Consider the following 17981-nt stretch of genomic DNA (forward strand, 5'->3'; position numbering starts at 1 on the left):
TTCTGTGTTTTTCTGTGTGTCACGTACTGTGATAGGTCCTAGGGTTGCACAAGCAAAATGAAATATGATACCTGCCTTTAATGAAGAAAAATACATATAGAAAAAGCTTCCAATGCCCAGTAGATACTAGGCACAAAGTTGAAGGCTAGTGAAGGGTTCCGGTGTGTTAAATCCTCTTATAAAAGGGTACATCAATGTGTTTAACTGGTATGGAAGACAGATCCCGTATGGTGGTTATGGTCAAGAGGGTGGAAGAAACACTCTAATTCTATCATTTTCACTGCTCCCTAAATGAGATAAAGAATAAATAGGATTGTCCCAGTTGAGGAGGAGGGAGAGAGGATGGCAAACGGGATGTTGGACGTGGAGCACTAAAAGCACACAGAAGCCATGTGATAAATTGTAGTACTAGGGGTTGGAGAAACATGACCTGTGGCCCCTGGGTGGCTCAGTCAGTAAAGCATCCTGCTGGCTCAGGTCCTGATCTCACAGTTCATGAGTTCAAGCCCCTCATCGGACTCTGCATCGATGTTGCAGAGCCTGCTTGGGATTCTATCTCTCCTTCTCTCTGACCCTCCCCCGCTTGTTCTCTCTCTGTTTCTGTCTCTCTCTCTCAAAATAAATAAACTTAAAAAAAAAAAAAAAAAGAAACATGACCAAGTGCTCCTGCAATTTATATGTTAGGGCAGAAATGTCTTATTTTTTTTTTCTAATTTTTTTTTTTTTAACGTTTATTTATTTTTGAGACAGGGAGAGACAGAGCATGAACAGGGCAGGGTCAGAGAGAGGGAGACATAGAATATGAACCAGGCTCCAGGCTCTGAGCTGTCAGCACAGAGCCCGGCGGGGCTCGAACTCACAGACCACAAGATCATGACCTGAGCCGAAGTCAGCCGCCTAACTGACTGAGCCACCCAGGCGCCCCTTTGGGCAGAAATGTCTTATAACTCAGTTAGGTATCGAGAGCTTTCATCTTATACAGGGCATACGTAAAGGAGCTGGCAAAGGGGGGGCATGCCAGTGCTTGTGGGTTTTATCTGCCGGACTTGATTTCCAGTAGACGTGGTGTAAGCCTCTAATGGGAGGAGCACCTGGGGTGGTTGCAAGGGAGCAGTTAAGAACTCAAGACTGGCTTAGACAGTCTGGTTGCTGCATTCACATTCCTAAGCCCGGGTTGCTCTTTGTGTAAAAGGGGGATAAAATAGCACCTATGTATATCAGTTGAGACACTTTGGGCTGCATGTAGGGGGAAATTCAACTTGCAGATTTCAGTGGTATTAAAAGGTGTTACACCACCTAATCTGAAGCCCAAGAACAGGTGGTCACAGTGGTGGCCATGATCTGGCTTCACTTCCTTGAGATTCTTTATCAGTTTCTTTCCTCAGAGTCTCCCTCATATTTTCAATAATGGCTTCAGCAATTCCAGACATAACGAGAGAGCATAGCACTGGAGGACAAAAGGTACCTTCTCTTGTGTGTGTCTCTCAGGAGCAAGGGAACTTTCCCCCAGAGCCCTCATCATATTTATCCTGACACCTCATTGGCCAGAACCATATAAAATGCCTGTATCTAGACTCTAGTCACTAGTGAAGCCTTTGGACCTGCCCTGATTGGGAGCTTAAGCCACAGAAGAGTCATAGCCCACTTGTAGTCATGTGGCAGAGGGGGCTCGGTCATCAAGGGGAAATTGGAGGATGGATATTGGATGGATAACCACGTATCTGCTACATGACCTTATAGGGATATGAGATATTCATCAAATGATACAGGGATATTCATCAAAATAAGGCTTGTGAGACACTTAACAAAGTACATGGCACATGGTCACAGCTCACCAAAATTTAGCTATGATAGTGATAATGATTGACAGCAGTAATGGAAAGTGGGCTCATAGAGATATCTTGGTCACTGTTGCAAAGTAGTTGTTATGGTCACTTTAAGAAGGTCCCTCTCCAGCAAACAGACCTTTTCTCACCCCTCCAATCTTTGCTCTCACCCTTCTCTGACACTTCTCTCTTTTACCTTGAGTCCCCATTCCATAGTTCTTGTCAAGAGACTGTGAGGTGCTAGAAAGATACCAAAGTCAACATCAGGTATTGAGTTTTGAATTTGGGGCACCACTGTTTTTCATCTCTGTCATCTCAGATGAGTTTGTCATGTTCTCTGAACCTCAGTATACCGAGGTGTAAAATGGGGATAACCATATCAGTCTTTTCTGCTATGAGGAAAACAGACCGAAATTCCCAACTTACACTCTTCGTTCAGTCACTGCTTCCTGAAGACGGAAGCTGAACCATTTCCTCCCACCTACAGGCCAGGTGGGGTCATTTACCTAGTGCGGTGCTGGGTGATGGACAGTCAGTCCCTGCAGCCTCTGTGAACCACCACCACTGCCCCTGGTTTTCTAGAAAACAATCAGCGACCGCTCACTGTACAGATGTGCTCAAGCGACTATAACCACGAGTGTTTGTAACAATGCGCCTATTGACTTCTTATTTCAATAGATATCCAGATTTATTATCCCTCAAGGTAAACATCGATTTTACCTTTGTCTCAGTCAATATTTACCTCTGAGGTCAATACATGTGGATATTCACCTCAGCTGTAGTCAATATCCGTTTCGTATTACAATATATGATATACATATGTGAACATTGAGCACACCATGGAATGTGAAAAAGTCTGGAAGACAAGCTTCTTGCAGAATAGGTGAGTTCTTTTTGTTGTTTTTTTTTTTTTTAACCGTATCACTGTTTAGAGGTCAGATTCATATTCACCAAATAGAAAATATGTACATTGTGTGGATGGCTGGTATTTGGGGAAGGATTGCATGATATCAAATAAACATTCAAGCAGTCACTTAATGGTATCGCCCTAAATATGGTTTCTTGAGAGTTTCTAAGTTATATGAGAGCCATAAGGATGTAGGCATACAGGCAGGTTATAAATGCAGTAAGAATGGAATTATTTACATGGTTAGGACAGGGCATTGTCTCTCCAACCCCTGGATCCTCAGAGACTCTGGTTCCTGAAGCAGGAGCAGGAAGAGGAGGAGGAAGAAGCATCCATGGAACAATCGTTGGCTGCCAGCTACAGCTGGGAAGCCAGGCCTGGAGAATCATGGCGGGCCTGGATTGGAGCCCAGGCGTGTGAGTCAGGAAGTGCATTTGGCTGCTGGTCACAAGGGTGTTAAAATCCTTCGCACAGAGGAAGAACGGAAACAAATACTCCAGTATTGGGGTAGCCACTCCACAACGTGGTCAGGTACCCAGCCTCCCCTCTGCTTTACCAAGCTGCCTCCATCTTCACAATGACCCCCTGGTCCAACATGACCTGGAACCATGAAGGAGAAAAGGTAGGATGGAGACTGCCCCCATTTCTAGAGCCCTCAGAGAGCCCCACCGGACACTTCTGCTGGCTTCTCATGATTAGCCATGATTTCATCACCCGGCTAAACAGAGGCTGCAAGGGGGCATGGGAAATGCAGCCTTGGGTCCAGGCTCCAGTGTGCCTGGGGAAATGGAGAGGCTCCGGAGCCAAGGAAGAGGGGGAAGCAAATATCTGGGACACACCAGCAGCTTCTGCCGCAGCAGGCGCCATATAGACCGAATGTTTGTGCCCATTTGGAATCCATATGATGGCATTAAAAGGTGGGGCCTTTGGGAGGTGGTTAGGTCGTGGGGGTGGAGCCTAATGAATAGGATTAGTGCCCTTAGGCAAGAGGCCCCGCAGAGCTCCCTGTCTCCTTCCATTATGTGAAGACACAATGAAAACCAGCAAGTGTGAATCTGGTTCAGGGTATGAAGCAGAGGCGGGTCTGCCAATGCCTTGATGCTGGACTTGTGAGATCAAATGTGTTTCTGTTGTCGATCAGGCACCCCGGCTGTGGGATTCTGTTACACCAGCCCAGGCGGACTCAGGCACTGGGCAACCCTGTCGCATCCTACCTTTTTCCCTGGTACCGTATCCTGAATCCTTCCAAGATCACAGGGCTTTATCCTGAGTTTGTACTGTAACTGAAGTTGTGTCTGCCCAGTATTTCTTTGCCATCACATTTGAACTACTCACAGTGCTCCGTTTTCCTTTGGGAAGCTCCCAGCTCACTCTTCCTGGTAGAGATGGGGCTGTTGATCTCAAAATAGCCTCTGTGACCCCCCCGCCCCCAGCCACAAAGATGGGCACGTGACCCAAACCTGACCAATCATAGTTGCCCTCTCCTGGCCGCCCTGCCCGATGGAGGAGTGAGCATACACAAAACCAGGACCCTCCCAAGTCCTACCACGGACCTTTCTGCTCCAGCTGGTGAAGAGGGATTTTGCATGCCTTCACCCCACACAGCTAACCCAGTGGCCCCGCTGCTTAGCAGCAAGTCCCTGGGTTGCGCGGAAGGAGGCTGCCTCCTGCAACAACGGCAAACGGGAGGTTTAGAAAAGAGGCGTTGTAAAGCCTCTGCCCGACAACTCTTTCCCCTGTCTTATTAATGCCTATACTTTAACCTGTCCTCAGCTTCATCTCCTGGAATCTTTAGGGCCTGTTTAACCCCATACATGAAGCAAGCCCATGTGCATATGTGCATACATCAATTCATGTCGCCCCATGCAGCATTGCAGTCAATCCCTGAGATTTCCCTGGACTCCTATTTTTAGCAATCTTCTGTAGCAGCAGAACCCAAATCAGCTCCTGCTTTTGTATTTGCCAGAACAAGGTCTGACCTCTCTTCATGTTCCCTGACTCTTGCCAAAGAGGGCCGAGGACGGACCCCAATGTTGTCCTGTTGTCTTTTGGCTTGTTTATACCTGCTGGAACACAGCTCACCCTGCCCACCCAGCCACAGTCCAAAACCCCTAAGAAGAGTCTCACTCCTGGGTTTGCCGTGACTCATCATTTTCAGATCATATTAACCATGGCACTCCCACCTCCCTTCTAGAAGGGGCTGGTGGCTTCTTTGTTCTATAGAATGCAACAAGGGACCTCAAGCCATCACACCTGGAGCTTAGGACCCCATAAGTCGTCCTGGGCCACACCAGGCTCCTTGGTCCCATTTTATAGCTCATAGACCACCTCCAACTTAAGGTTTTATTTATTTGGCATTCCTAAAACTATACAGCCTCTATCCCTTGGGATGTAAATTAAAGCAATTTCGTTTTCATAGTTTCTCTGTTTGAAATCCCTCATTGTTTATTTAAATAGTAGCTGATGCATTTTGCAAGTAAAGAACTATAATTAAGGGAACATGAAGGGCTGGTCTCTCAGGGAAGTGGAGTTTCCTCTTGTAGTAAGCCCATCCTAACTGTTGAAGTTGCATTCTTGCTCCCTGCAAAAGGGAGCTGGCCCAGGGAACCAGAGTTTGGGGAAGAGCACCTTGTTGGTGGGGTGGGGGTCGGGGGGCAGAGCCCTGGCTAGAGGCAGTGGTGCACACAGGACTGTTCCAACAGTTGGTAATTGCAGGAGAAGACATTGCAGACGTTGCGAAAGCAGCCACAAAGGATGGGTAGAGCCATACTTCATTGCCAACAGCTGCTGGAGACACAGATTGGGGGTCAGGTGTCTCACTCCCAGCAGAAGGTCCAGCCATGTGGGACAAGGAAGCCACAAAGACAGGAGCTACTGGAAAGGCTCCCTTTCCTCTTTCCTGAATCTGGAGCCATGGCTCCTTGCTCCTGGCACAGATCTGAGAACCTTTTCTTTCTTTTAATCCCCACAGATGGCAGCGGTGTGACCCCCATCTCCCTCCACCACATAATGTGCAGTTTGGGTTGGGACCGTGCATTGTTCAAGGCCGTTCCATGTCTTTGCAACAAACTTACACCCTCTTGACCACCAGTGGCTACATAGAAGGCTGGCCCTCTCCATGTGGTCCTTGGTCTCTGCCCCCTGACCCCATTACCTATCAGAGGTAAATGATGTAGGCAAGAGAGAGCAGGCAGGGCCGCCTGCCTCTTGGTCAGCCAATGAGGATGCCTTGATGTGCGAACTGTCCTCAAAATGGCATTGGAATGGCTCACCCGTAGCTGCTGTCAGAAATCAGACCTCAGTAGAGTAGGAAAGAAGCTTCGTGTTCCAAGGAGGTGAAATGTATCCTAGAAGTGAGAAAAGGACTAAATGGCGGAGGATTTGGTTAGTTTTTCATTCTTCTTTCCGCTCATTTCTCTAATTCAATTTTCTGCAATCATATCTGACATACACACATACTAGACATGATGCATAGGCTTTATTTTTATTTTTTTAATTTCAAAGTGACATAAAACACAGGATGATATCTGCAGCCTCCCCACAGAGGTGGGTATTTAGGACTCCCTGCCTTCATTTGTTCACTCGTGTCATGCGCTCAATATATTTTGAGATCCTACCTTGCCAGGCTCTGTGCCAGGCCCAAGGGTGCAGCGGGGCAGTAGGGGTGGGGGGGGGGGGGCTGTCGAGATGCTGGTCCTTCAAGAGCTGATGGTCTGGTGGGGGAGGTGTGCAGTAATTACAGTGAATCGGGGTTATGGTGGGGAAGACGTGGGGCCCCATAGAAACCCCCAGCAGGACTAGCTAGTTGAGCCAGGGGTGGGCCCATTTCAGGTGTGAGATGGCTTAAGAATGAAGACACTGGGGACACGGGGGATGAGCAAGGCCAGCCAGCTAAAGAAGAAGAGACCACAGAACTCCTGGCACGTGTGCACCAAGGTGACTGACCTGAGGGCCCGTCTGGGGGGAAAGTGTGCTCCCTGTCATTGGAGGCTAGCAATGAGATCTGGCTGGGAGGTAAACAGAACCTGGCAGAAAGTGCATGGAGAAACCTCTTCATTAAGCGAGTGAAGCGAGCATAGTGAATGCCCACCCATAAAAAGAAAATCATAAAAATCAGCAGGGTTTCAGTCACTCTGATCTTTTTGCTCTGATCTCAGCAGTGATGAGGGCTGGCTTTGAGGGGTGGGGATCACACACCCTACATCCGCCAAGTCTCCAAAGCACTCCCGCCAAGTTTTCCCAGTAAGCATGCAGTTTAAGTAATATGCACATCCTCGCTGTGCAGATGCGATTTGAAGACAGATCCTTTGGGTCCCCAGCACCCCTTCTTCTTGCAAGCTGACCGCTGCCCTCCACCTTCATCTCGCATATCCTGCAGCTGCTTGGAGTCTGGAAGCTACTGTGTGAAAACTGCTCCTGCTCTAGTGCTAAGTTTATTTTAATCGGTGCCTGACTTTATAAAGAGAAAACAGCTTAGCAAGCATTGGTTAGAGTAGATTCAACAGTCTCCATGAGCTCTTGTGACGTGCACAGGACTTGTCTCCATTGCTTTCTTTCTCCCTCATATGTCAATCAATCTATCGATCAATTAAACAGATAGTTTTTAACACCTACTGCAGGCCAGGCACTGTACCTGGTGCCTTATGTACTTACTGATTTATAGTTTGGAATCTATGGCTGCTTTGTACACATTGCGGTCATTTTGCAGACAACTTTTGCCCACGTGAGGGAGGGCTTTTAAAATCCTGCACCATTTTCAAAGCAGTGTCCCTGATTTATCATCAAGCATTTCCCCCTCCCTGTCATTGCACACGTTGCTTTCTTCTTTCAGAAACGGTGCTGGTGACCTGTTTTAAGAAAGGTTAAAAAGCCAGCACTTAGATTTTTCTGGAAACCTTTCAATTAACCTCATTAGGGCCGCTTTATTTATTTTCTTTCATTTCTCTTGCTTTTATGCCTTCCAAACCCCTAAATTGTGGTGCTATAGTGATCTGCCATAGCCAGACTCAATAGTCAATACGTGTTTAATAGGAATTGCAGTATATGAGTTTATAATGTATATTTTTCCATGAATATAGTGAATGTTTGCCAAGCCCCCCCCCTTTTTTTTTACCTTTTTAAATTCAGAAATTTCTAGCTGTGTTTATTCCTCTCGTCAGCATACTTTATCATATCAAAGCCTTTTCAGACACTGTAAAACTACTGAGTTATGTTTGGGTCATGTTTTGCGGTATGCCCTTTAATACTGTAGCTTTAGAAATGCAATTTTCAGCCTCTGCTTATTAGAATATGATAAAGTATTCCTGGTCTATGTCCAGCTCCACTAATCTCCAGACTGCGCTTCATGAATTAAGCATGAAGATTTTAGTCAATGTGCTTTCAAAGACCAATGTTTAGGGAATCATGGATTTTCTACAAGCTGAGGGAGAAATCTATAATAGGAGGAACTGATTTTCAAACATCATATTCTCAAGAAGAAATGACCAGTTCTGGCCCAGAAACAGAAAATATTTCACTATCAGAATATTCTAGAACCAGTTAAAACCACATTGTGCGATTTGGTTTGTTAAAGGGACGGTGTTTTAAAATGTGTAAGACCGTCTATCACGTGGGAGGATTTCAAATGACTGCTTATTTTGGAAAGCTCATGTAGATTGGCTTAAAATCGAGAGGGGAATGCAAATTGAATTTATAAGGTGTTATTAACTTCACACCCCACCCCCTGTCCCTCCCCAACCCCTGTGCATGTTGGTCCATTTTGCTCTGATGCAATTCAGTAAATAGCCAAAGATCTGTCTGCTGTGTGAGAGATCTCCCTTGGGGGAGAGACTTTGGGGACCCATGGCTGCCTTAACCAGTCTAGCTCTTGAGCGGATAATGTCTAAGAACCCAGAGTGCCTCCTGGTTTGGTGCGTTTCGTGGCAGTCGGCAGCAAACATTTTGAAATCGCTGTGCTAGATGATGTGCGGGGCACCTCTCCACTAAAATGCAAAAGGCCTGACTATGCGAGTGACTGTGAAGCACCCGGAAAGGGCACTAGGTTACTTTCATCAGAGTTTGAGCAGCCCCTGAAGTCTTAGCTTCCATGTTGGGTGAGGTCATAACTGGCCTGGTCACAGTTACCTTCGTAATAGTAAGTACTTTTAGGCGAGGGTCGGTTCTCTGCCTGACGTTGTGCTTAGCCCTTGATGTCCGTAGCTCACTCAAATCCCCATTTCTCCACGGGGAAACTGAGGCACAGGGCATTTCAGTGACTTGCTTAGGCGGAGTCAGCATGGAGGCCAAGACTTGTCTGACCCCCTCAATGTAAACCCCCACACCCCACTTTGTGGCTACACAAGCAGGCCCATGTCTTGAATGTGTTGGGCACGAGCCTGGACCCTGTGGCTGCTTGGGCTCGACTCCATTGGTTGCTGATGGAGGTTCTCCCCCACTCCTCCAGTTCTGACCTCAAGACAGAAATGTAAATCATCTCCAATTAGGGGGCTGCTTCTTGAACATTTGCCTTTTGAGGAAGACAGGAAAATTCTCAGCTCGTCTAGCTTTATCTGTGAACCTACAGGATCTCTCAGGGGCTTTAAATTAATCAATCAATCCACAGACATTGAACTGAATCTCTACCTTGAGCAGGAGACAAAGTGCTTTAAATGGGAAAGAAACCAAAGGGCCGGCCGCCCTGCCCCCAGCCATCGCCCAAGGCTGCCTTCCATGGCTGGGGGATCAGCCTGTCAGTTCAATCACACGGCCCCTGTGACTGGTGTTTTTGACCAAGCTGGCCCCGTGGACAGCTCTGGTCGTGTGTAGACACGGCCTCCGGAAGGGGGAGTACATCCGTCTTTTTTTGAGTCCTTGCCATTTAATCATTACTGACACAGTTTTATGAGAAACACAGTAAAACCCAGCCCTGTCAATCACCGTTTGCTGCCCAGTCTCAGAGCAGCACCCGCAGAAGTAGGTGTGCAGAGACCCATCGCCACACACCTTAGGTTTGCCAGGTGGAGTGTGCCGGCCACGGGGGGGAGAAGAAGCGTTGCTCCCAGGTGACCGGGGGTGCCGAAAAGAGTATTTATAAGGTGACCCACTCTCTGGGTCTCGGCAGATGTACTCTGGGACGTGCTTTTAGAACAGGCCACCTGCTCTCTACCTGACGGTGGCTGAACTGTAGCATTTTTAGGACTCACAGGTGCTGTAGGGGTCCCTGGGGGTTCATGTGGATAAGAGAAGCAAGCCAAGTGGAGACTCGAATATAAGAGTAACAGTCTTTTTTCTTTTTTTTTTAAGTTTATTTTTGAAAGAGGGAGGGAGGGAGAGAGAGAATCCCAAGCAAGCTCTCCTCTGTCAGTGTGGAGCCCGACATGGGACTCGATCCCACAAACCTGAGATCATGGCCTGAGCCGAAATCAGGAGTCTGAGGCTTAACCAACTGAACCACCCAGGCTCCCCTAAGAGTCACAGTCTTGTGCTGTGGCCCTTTGTTGCTGAGGTCGTTTTTAAAGAGAAACAGGGGCTCAGCGTTTTTACATGGTGTCTCCATTTATCAGTATTGACCACAGTTCACTTTTTTTTTTTTTTTTTAAACCATCCATGCACAGGGTGAGCCTCTGTGCCTGAGGAATGGAAGCCAGATACAGGACTCCAGTTGTGACTTCCCCTCAGAATCAACCTCCTGGCTTTGTGCTGCTGCAGTCCTCTCTAGGCGAAGTAGCCAATGGCAGCTCTGAGATTAGGATCTTCCAGATTCGTCAGTAAACCCTTATGGCTGTGGAAACCACCCTAAAATGACAGCAGGACCATGGGGCGTTAAATACATGATCCCTGAACACAGACCACCTGAGAGTTCTCTATCTCGATTCCTCCGAACAGCTCCCTAGATAGCGTTCACTTCTCTGACCCAGAGACCTAGAACAGATTCAGAGATCACTGTAGGGATGACTTGGGTCTAGAAGCCTCTCCCCAAGGTGTCTCTGAGGAGCCTGCCTGCCAGCCCCATGGCCATCTCCGTCTTCGCGGGGACATCTATGGCTTTGAACACACTTGGGAAGAGGGCAAAACTACCCTTCCTTCCAGAGCCTCTACCATCCATCCGTCACCGTGAGTAGCATTGCCCCCACACACCCTCACTGGGTGTCCACAGAGTATTTGGGAATGGACATGAAAACCCTGCTTTTCCACTTAAGGCACCTAGGGCTCCAGGGATGGGACAGCCAAGGTCAGTCGGCTCCCTACAGGGCAAGGATGGAGAGGCAAATCCAAGTTGGCTTCTCTCTAGACTCAAACAGAACTTTCTCCATCACCAAGATCCCTTTCTTCTTCCTTGCTGCCTACTTCATTTTATTTATTCAGAGGGGCCTGGGTCCCTCTTTGACTCTGGGTTTTTGTAAAAGGTGAGTTGTAAATTCTGCCTTCCACAGACACTTGGAAGCAGACCTGGGATCAACACCAGCTCAGCTAGGCATGTCCCTTCTCAAGTATAAGGTCAAAGGACAAAAGGGATCAACGAGGGCTGTCCTGCCCTCCTTGACCAGGGGATAGGAATTCCCCAGCAGAGAGGAGAAAAACCAGGAAGGAGAATAGAATATATTTTTTCCAAGCAATTATCCACACTCTCCCCCCACCTCCGTTTTCCAAATTATAAGTTCTTTTTATATAAGCACTTTCCGTTAAAGTGGAAGAAATAGCTTTACCCGGGGTGTAAAATATATACTTTCTAATGTAAATCAAGGAGCTATTAATCCCATAATAAGAACACGATAGTATATTAATTGATGGAAATTGTGGAGTGGAATATTCATAATCAGCGGCGGTCTTTTCTTTGGAAGGAACAAAGGATTAAGTTAGGGAGACAGTAATGGTATTGTTAGCAGGCTATTTCAATGATTTTCTCCGCGGAAGAGTAGAGAAAGGTGAAATTTCAACTGGGAATATTAGACTATGCAGATCTCTACCCAGGGGTATTCCTCTCTGCTCAAACCGCCGCGCTGTGCTTTGCCTTATGATCCTATTGTTTTATTAGCGGAATCATTGCGTGTTTCATTTTGCTATGGTAATAGCACAGTGTCTGTCTAACAATAAATTATAGAGTCAGGCAAACAATGGTTTTGTATTTGGGAGACAATGAAATACCCTATTAAAATGCAGACTTCCTTAGGTCCCCGAAATTAGAGTCTTATTTTAAAATGATTCCTTTGGGCTTAATACACTGTTTTGAACTAATCACGCTAACAGAAATCACTCTTTTGTCAGAGCCTAGAGGACTGTGTGAGTTACCTGTTTCCTTCGTATTTCTCCATTCATATTTTACCCTCAAATTCTCTTCTGGATAGATCTCATTGGTTCCACAGTGGAAGGTGTCGTGCTAATGGCAGCACTCTTTTGCACTCAAAAGACAGAATGAGCTCTAAAGACGCCATATCCTTCCTACCACGTTTCTCAAACAGAATTCTGTCCTGAAAGTCATCATGATAGTGACAGTAATAGTGATAACAACGCATGGTTTTTTAATGATCACTTTATGCTGGCCACTGCAAGCAGTGGTTCTCTTGTGGGATCCCCGTCCAAGCCGATGAGGAACAGAAATCACCATTTCCTCCGCTTCACAGATGAGAAGACCGGGGTTCAGAGCGACTGGGTGCTTTCCCCCAAGTCACGTAGCTTGGTCGGTGCTGGTCCTGGAGCCCGAACCTCTGCCGTCTGGTCTGTAAGACTCTTCGCCGCTGATTCATCTTCACTTCTCTTCCCATCTCTGTGATCAGAACCTTCCTGTGTCCTTGAATTCATCAAGACATAATGCTCTCCAGCCTTCAGCACCTTTTTGGAGCTGGTGAATGGGGTCGAGGTGAAGCAATACGTGCAGTCAAAAGTTTCCTTTTTTCTTTTTCGGTTGCTGTATGTCAAGTTCCCCTCCAGGACCAGGCTTTGTGTCATATGTTTTACATCCGTCATCTTCTCTCAGCCGTATTATTTGCACTGTACGGGATGAGGCGTGCGACGTTCAGAGGTTTTTTTTTGTTTTTGTTTTTTAATGTTTATTTATATTTGAGGGGGGTAGGGGGAAGGGGGGACAGAGGGAGGACAGAGGATACAAGCAGGCTCCGTGCTGTCATCACAGAGCCCCACATGAGGCTCCAACTCATGAGCTGTGAGATCATGACCTGAGCTTTAGTCAGGCGCTCAACCGACTGAGCCACCCAGGCGTCCCCAAAACTCAGAGTTTTAAGTCACTGCTCAGGCCTCTCTGACCCAAAGGCCTGCCTTCTTCTGAGCCTCAACGCATCATGGAGATCCCATCTGGTTGTCAGGAAATAGTGCCTAGTGAGCGGACACAGGAAATCATACCCGTTAAAACAAACAAACACAGGGGCGCCTGGGTGGCTCTGTGGGTTAACCGTCTGACTCTTGGTTTTGGCTCACGTCACAATCTCATGGCTGGTGCGACTGAGCCCCATGTCAGGTTCTGCACGGACAGCACGGAGCTTGCTTGCGATTCTCTCCCTCCCTCTCTCTCACTGCCCCTCCCCTGCTCCTACTCTCTCACAAAATAAATATTTAAAAAATAAATCAACAAACAAAACTTCTGAGATGAACTTGAAAGAGATCACTGGCAAAGAGCCTCTCTTTGACCTCAGTCAGGCTCCTTGGAATCTTCTTCCCAGCTAGGCCTTGGCTTTTCGACTTCTGCGTCCTTTCTTTGCACGGACCAATTTGAGCAGGAATTGCCCACCCCTGGTTATTATCTTCCTCATCCCGCACCCTCCCCGGGTAGTCTCCCATCACCCCAGCCTGCCTCCAGCAAGAGGTGAGATCAGGGAGATCCCTGTGAGATCAGTTAGCCAGAATTGCCCTACCCACTTAGGAATTTTCCATTGACCGTCTCCACCCTTCTCCTGAGCTGTGAAGTCTTTGCTCTGCCTCGTTGTGTGTGGAGCTGAGTCCAGTGACACTTTACTGCTACAGAACCCCTCTGCGGCCGTCCCCACACCAGGAGAGGCAGTACCCCTGAACTAAGTCTAAGCCTTACCCTTCTTCAAGAGTGTCGTGAATATTGTCTTTAACACCACTTTGCTGCTTCACTGGTTGGACCCGATGGGGTTGGGATGGAGACACCAAGTGACCACTGTCCCCCTAGCTGAATCTCAGTGGACAGCCTCAAAAATCAGAACCTGCATTTGGAGGACACTAACCGACATTCAGCTTCTGCCTTTGGGTGGGCCCACCATACTGGCTTTGCATGTGCTCCAGATGTTACACCGCCTGGGGACGCCCTTCCTTATTTTTTCCACCACACCGACACAGCCCTGGTCTGCCATCCTGTCCTTTCACCCCTGCCGCCCCCGCCTCCACGAACGCTTTCCTGAGCAGATGTTCGTTTATAAATATGGCGCCTCACTTAGTAAATATTCATGGTGCTCTCGTGTGCCAGGATGGTGCTGAGATACGGTACAAGGATGAACAGAAGACAGTCGTCATCTGTCAGATCCCCCAAGCCCATCTGTGGCAAAGTTTTCACCAGGCTGTTTGAAAGAGAGAAAAATAGAGACAAAGTAGTGAATTTTCTCATAAAGCACATCAAATCTATTTTTTAAACTGTCATTTATTTCAGAATTGTATCTTTCACCCACCCTTTTTTTTTAATGTTGTGCCTTTTCCTTTAATAAAGATGACAGAAAAGGGTAGTTTTTCCTTCTTTTTCTCTTTCTTTTTTTTTTTTTCTTTGTAAAGTCTTTGACTGGCAAAACGAAAAGTTGAGAAGTTTATGTCAGCAGTTTCCCTGCCCACCCCCCACCCCCCGCCCCGCCCTGGCCCTTTTTTTTTTTTTTTTTCTTTTTAATTTTCCTAGAACTTAACTCGAAAAGTCTGGGAATGTCTGATGTATCTGTATCCTGTAAGCTTGCCTCTTGATGACACTTGATACTCCATTGTTCCCTGATGATTTCTAAACGTTCGCCCTGTCTCTCCAGCCTTCTGCTTCTTCTGTCTCCCTCAAGGTCTGTCTTGCTCAGGCAGGCTGTAAGTAATCAATACTTGGTGATTTGACTTCTTAGCCCTAAGAAGAAAAAAAAAAATCTCCAGGTGCAGAACACAAAGGCCGAGCTCTTGTCAAGGGATTCCTCGCTTTTCCATTCTCAGCCAAGGGGAGGCAAGGCCACTCCAGACAGCCTTCACCCCCACCCCCTTTCCCTTGGCCCTTGTGAAAAGGGATAGCCAGTTTTCTATTACCATTGTGCTAACTGACGACTCAGAACTGTGACCGGAGTTTCAGAATTGCCCAACACCCGTCCTTTTTTTTTTTAGAACAACCTCATTAACAACCCCCAGTTTTACATTTTATTATTTAGGGACTCAGCACTCTCCAGTGTTACAACTCAGGCCGCTTGTGCTTCTAGGCATGGTTCTGTTCTTCGCAGCGTTTGCGAGTAAACAGCGTTTGCAAATAAGCAGCTATCTTTGGTCTTCATCAAAGAAACAGGCAGAGGTCCTGATGAAACAAGGTGGAGGCGCTCACTGGCTAAATTGAACTCTCCTGGTGGAGAGAGAGAGAGAGAGAGAGACAGAGAGTGTGTGTGTGTGTGTGTGTGTGTGTGTGTGTGTGTGTGTGTGCGCGCGCGTGTGTGTGCGTTTCTCTTTTTCCAGTACCCGTATTTGATCCCCTAACTGACATGCGAGTTCAGATGCCTCTCAGTGGAGAGTGAAGCTAAAACAGGTACATTTCTAATAGACTGAGCATTTGAATTGGATGGGCAGCTTTATTTCCTCGTAATACAGCTACACAAATGCCTGATGTTCAAATAGATCCTAGTTAGGAGACACAGTCTATTAAGAGGAGTATCTAATCCACCCCCCAAAATAATTGAGGATATTGTTCATTTTACATTTAGAATTTATGGCTATCAAAGTGATAGTCCATGACCAATCATCATGGGTTCTTTAAGGTAGTCAAAATTTACTGCTGGGCTATTATTCAAATATAACATAAGTTACATTAAAATCAGATGATTCTTTTTAACCTAAATTGGCTTTTTTTTTTTTTTGTAGTCTCTTTTAATTCAGCACTTTCACTTAATAGAGTTTGGTGCATTTAAAATTTGGTGTCAAATTTTTTACCAAGTTTTTTTTTTTTTTGGCTTTTATGTAAAAGATGGCATTCACCATAAATATGAACACGTACACATTAGATAGTTACTTGAGACTTACTTTTTGCCTTTTGGGACACTTGAACGCGAGGATTACCAAAAAAGAAAGACAGAAGGAAAATAATGCCGATGCCTAGTCCCTGCCCTGTCGGGGAATTTCTCGTACCCTTCGTATGAGCCCGTACTGAACAAAAGCAGATTCTGTTGACCTCCAAGCTTAAAAAGGCAAGAAATGTGCCAGCTTCTGCTGGAGCAAGGTGAAAGAGGACCATGGAAATTAGTGACTCTGAGGTGAATATGGGAGCCGGTCCAGGGGAAGTGTGCAGCTGGTCTGGCCTTGCAGAGTGAAAGGGCATTTCTCCAGAATTGCATGATTTTTTTTTCCTTTTTTTTTTTTTTTTTTTTTTTTTTTAAATAGGGGACGCTATTGTCGTTCAGAAAGCCCTAGGCTGTTCTGAAAAGAGGCAAAAATCAATAGCCCACTTGTTGAGGCTAAGTGAATTAGTCTATGTTGAATGTAACTGAGTACCTGAACACTTGAGTGAGCAGGGCTTGTCGGGAAGAAAAGACAATTGGAAGGATTGTCCTTAAATGTCCACAGCGGCGCACATTGCTGCTTAATTACGCCCAATGATCAGTTTTGTGCAGCACTAATGTGAAGACTCTGTTTTTGTTTTTGTCTATCTGCCCGTGACCTGACGGCATGAATAGCGTTCCCCACTTCTCAAAACCATCCAACTGGTGGCAAATGGGCTGCAGAAGAGCAGGGAAACATGAATGGGATAATGCAGGTGGGGTGAAAACTCCTTTCATTAACCAGTTAGCAATGTAAACATGAGAAAACAGAAAATACATTAAATAAATGTTTCAGAAAATAACATCGTATTGTAAACTGGAATAACATACATAAAATATTTCACGTCAGCTGTGTTCCCCAGGTACAAAGTATACACAACATAAATAGTTCTAAGAATACCGAGCCCGAGCCCGAGTCTGTACCTGCAGTATTCTCAGTGTGTTCCCTGCTCCCCTCTGGCTTCTGATACCACATTTCTGGGGTTTTGGAAGTTACACATGTGTCCTTGCAAGCATTTGTGGATCCTGAGAATTGTTTTCAATGTTTCTGCAGGTTCTCAGGGCCAGGGTCTAGCAAGGTCTTGCACCCGAAGCCGTCCAAATGCTCTTAGAGAGTGAACTCTTGTCCTTGACCTCACTGTGGGACCGCAGGCATTCAGCTGGCATGGAAGGAATGTCCAGGGCATTTTTTTTTTCTTTTCTTGGCTGTGTGCACAGAAGGACACAGGGGCCCTCTTTAAGACACAAATTAGTATGTTTGTTTTGGTCAAGAGCCGTGCATTTTGTTTCCAGATGCTTCATTTCCATAACCTCTATTACTTCTCGTCTGTGGGGTTTTTTTGGTGCCATGAAATAGGGCTGGTTTGCCGGTGAAGGTACAATAGGTGTGTGGCTTATTAAGATGCATAGAGCTTGTCAGGGACCCTACACGAATTTTGGAGGCCTGTGAAAATATTATTGGCTCTGAATTATGGGAGAAAATTGCAAAGTCAAAAATGTGTCGATGTAAAATTAAATACCTACCAACCATAATGTTATGCCACTGGTCACTGGTAGCTCAGCTCCCCTGTCGTTACCGCTCCGTCGTATTTAATGTGGACAGTGCGATCATTTTAGCGCATTTGAATCAGTGTGGTATGGTTTCCCTCAAGAGAGAGGTCTACCTCGACCCTGCCACAGGGCCCTTCCTGGCAAATTTAAGCTTGAAATACCAGGGCTCGCGACAGAATTAAGAAAGAACTGTGAAGGCAGGCTCAGGACCAGCATGCTGATACAGTAATGAGGGTAAGCTCAAAGGGCTAGCTTCTCTCCCGGAGAATAATCGAGGCTGTCCTCTTTCCTTTCCGTCCTAAGCCCTTACCGTTTATAGAAAACCAGATTGCAAAATCTGCGTGAATCCCCCCAAAAGCATGTGCTGTAGAACTCCCTAACCTTACTCCATGCTCTTGCCCCGGGCAAGGTTTCTGGAGTGGACCTTCGCCTTGAAAAAGCTGCCTGTCTGCCGGGGTGGTTTCTCCTTCTGCAGGGAAAATCCAGTTGCTA

Source organism: Panthera pardus, unplaced genomic scaffold, assembly GCF_024362965.1.
Source record: "Panthera pardus isolate Hobbes unplaced genomic scaffold, ASM2436296v1 HiC_scaffold_19, whole genome shotgun sequence".
In the NCBI taxonomy this organism is placed as follows: Eukaryota; Metazoa; Chordata; class Mammalia; order Carnivora; family Felidae; genus Panthera; species Panthera pardus.